The following is a 3,492-nucleotide window of genomic DNA, read 5'->3' as shown; positions in this document are numbered from 1 at the left end:
TTAACAATCTTGTTTTAATTTTAAACTATTAACTCAATGAAGTTCAACTTAATTATATAACATTCAACCAAAATAAAAATCACTTTTTCTGGTTTGCATTACTTTATTCAGTAAGTGCACTGTTAAATTGTACACATTTTTAACATTTGTACATCATCTGTAAACTGCCTCACTGTTTTCTCTGACTATTATTAAGTAAAACAAACAATGTAAATACACTTAATGCATTCAAGAACGTACCTTTCACAAATGTTCAACAAAATTATTGGTCAAAATCTTTGCTTTCCGTTTTCTTATTAAAAGCCATTATTAGCAGTTTGCTTATTCACAATTGCAATATTTGTTCTAATTGTAGATGCATAAATCCCAATTTTTTTGAAGAATTCAGATGCAATGCTCTCTAAATGCACCTTCTTTTGACTAAGGTGACTTATAAAGTGCTTTGCATTTAAACTCCAATACATGTCAGGCTTTAGATGCTTTTCAGAGTAAAAAAATCATTCATTTATATTACCTTTGGAGTTATGGTTTCATAACATGAAGCTGAGTGCATTATAACTGAATAAAGAAAAAGAAATGTTGAAGAATTAAAGTGATGAGTTTAGAGAACATACCTGATCCATAACTGCGGTACTGCAGAAGCAACACAACTTTATTTTGTTCATTTAACATAAGTGAATTGTGTCAATTCAAAATAACTTTTTAGAATTTTGTCTGAAGAAATGTCTTTTTTTTAAGCATAAACTTAAGTGCATTACATCATTTGAATTTATTTACATTCGTTGAACCAACAACAGCACTGTTTAGTTTTTTTGAGTGTACTTCCCTAGAGTTTAAAAGAGATATCAACAAACTTAAAAATATTTCTTTTTGTGAGGGCAGTAAAAAAAAAAAAAAAAAAAGATTTACTAACCAAAACAAACAAATGTGCAGATTTTAATGTGAGAGACAACTGATTTTTTCTTCCTGGAGGAAGCGTTATTATGGATTATGGACTCATATTCTAGATGAAATCAAATAAAAACATCCAAAATATGTCTTTGCTTCTTACAGAAAAACTGCTTTTGTATTCTCAAGATGTTAACAGATGGACTGGAGAGTGGTGTGATTATTGTGATGTTTTTAAATTTAAAAATAAGCATGTTATTTACTTCGACACGTTTTAACGTACACACACAAAAAATGTGAAGCACACAACAAATGTATACTTAATATGTATATTTGATTTGATTGAATTGCACTGAACCAAGTTTTTTTTTGCATTTTTATTTTGCACTTTATTTCCTGCACAAGACATTGCTCTCACATGGCATAAACATTTGAAATGAAACTTAAATAGAACAATTAACAATTAAACAATTAAATTAAAAGTGCTGTCATTTTAACACAGCCGAGTAGATAAAATATACTGCACTCCCATGTCTTCTTAAAAGACGACTTGAAGAGAGGGGTGCGACCAAAAAAGAAACCAAACTCGTAAGCCTTTATAAATAAAGCAAGATACGGGCACTATGAACCAGATCATGCCGTCAAATAGCTTACGAATGACTAATTGAGAGAGAGTCGCCAAAATCATTAGAGTCCAGCCGAGCATGTAGAGCTTCAGGAGACGGCGTCTCTTCAGCAGACTCAGAGCAAACACGCAGAACCCAGCGAGGTACAGGGCTAAGGGAATGAAGCCTTGGGATTGGCCGAGCAGGCGCATAGGCTCCTCCTTCTGCACCAGACTGAAGAAGTTATCCGAGAGAGTTTCTCCAGAGAGGAAACAGCCCAAGTACATCAGGATGTACCAGCTTAACGTGCTGAACCATGGGAGGTGGTGCCAGAGGTAACCGATTGTCATCATCTCAGTGAAGCTCTTGATCTGAACGCACAGCACGATCGTCATCAGGGCCATGGGACCCAGATAAATGCTGCAGAAGACGCCGAGGATCATAGCCAGAGCGAGGACCCCCTTCACACAGCGGTTCCTCCATCTCTGGGAAAGGCCTGAGAGGACAGCGTTGAGAGCCTCTGGAGGGTCATCAGGAGGGACGGGGACTTCAGGAACCTCTGAATTAGTCTCAGTGTCCTCGTCCTCCGAGGGCTGATCCTGCAGCTCTGACGGAAGGGCTTCAGAATAATCCTCCTAGAACAAAGACGATCATGTGATGGTTAGACCGTTTCACAAATAAAGTCACTTACAAAGCAGATATATTTGAAATCATTTTTGGAGGGAAAATTCATTGCAACCTGATCATCCGTGCCAATCTCTCCATGGCCGCATCCAAAGCCTCCATCGTTCAGCTCAAAGCCCTTTTCGCCGCAGGAAATAGTGGCTGTTTCAAGAAAAATAAGAGCTGTTCTGAAATGCGATTCATATATTGTTTGAGATACTACATGGGATATTTGTACTCGTGTCGAACGTGTGTTTATGGTAGAAACTGACCCAAAGCTGTTGCCTCGTCCTCCAGCTGGCTGGACTGAGGGGCCACAGTGTCCTCCGCCGGACCCTCCGAAGCTTCGGGAATGCTGACTTCAGGGTCACTAGCGATAGGCTCCTCTGAAGTCGGGACGTCCACAACCAATTCAGGGACAATCCAGAGCGGGTCAACATCACATTCGCGCACGACACCGTTGAGATCTTGGACCAGCGACTGGTCTATCCGCTCTTCATCCTCCTCAGGGTGACCGGTCAGTGGTTCATCAGCAGAGGAGAGGACTGCAGGGTCACTGCTGATATGTTCAGAAGTCTGACCTAAAGAGGATAATGACATACACACAGCAGTATTAATAAATACTCATATTACTGCATTTAAGTGCAATCTAAATGATGACGTTTACTTTGGCCAGCATTCACACCAGACACATTCTTACTTCAACGTTTATTCATTTGCTTTCAATTAGTTTGAGCATTGTGAGTTTAAGTGGTGTTTAAGTGTCGGTTTAACTGTTAAAAGCATGTCTTGGTGCTTGAGTCATGTGAATATTAGCTGCTTGGTAAACTTCTAGGTTATCGTGTCACTTCATTAATATTTTGTGAATTTTACATTTTCTGATTCTGTAACTTTAAGCTGCAATTTCTATGAACGTTACAGACTTTATAAAACTGAACTGATGAGCTGTTTCTCCAGAAAAAGTGACAGCTGATTTACCATCAGGACTCCTCACAGGAGGAACATCACTGTTCTCCACTTCTCCATCTTCACCTGAGTCGATGTTGTTGACTTTTCTCCTTTCTCTCAGAACTAAAGCAATTACTCCAAGCACGGTAAACAACATTTTAAACGACGGACTATCTTAGACAGCAACACGCGAGCAAAGTTAGAAAGACCAAAACGAGCAACTAACTGCAAGTGATTTAGCAAAGAATCGAGGACAATTCTAACTGCGACGTCACAATCGAATCAACGTTCCACCGCTGCTGGGGAGCCGTTGCAGAGCTGCCACGTGATTGGTCCGTTTTGCGCCGCGGGCGGGGGCTTCTGCGCCCTTGAAACTCACAGCGCTAGA

At 39.6% G+C, this 3,492-nt stretch overlaps 1 pseudogene; it reads right to left on the bottom strand.

Moving 5' to 3' along the window:
- Positions 1-601: 601 nt before the first annotated feature.
- On the bottom strand, positions 602-3,261 carry LOC122333852 (annotated as a pseudogene).
- Positions 3,262-3,492: the final 231 nt, after the last annotated feature.

The sequence above is a fragment of the Puntigrus tetrazona genome, chromosome 3 (genome assembly GCF_018831695.1).
Source record: "Puntigrus tetrazona isolate hp1 chromosome 3, ASM1883169v1, whole genome shotgun sequence".
Taxonomy (NCBI): domain Eukaryota; kingdom Metazoa; phylum Chordata; class Actinopteri; order Cypriniformes; family Cyprinidae; genus Puntigrus; species Puntigrus tetrazona.
This window is presented reverse-complemented; position numbering and strand designations above follow the sequence as displayed.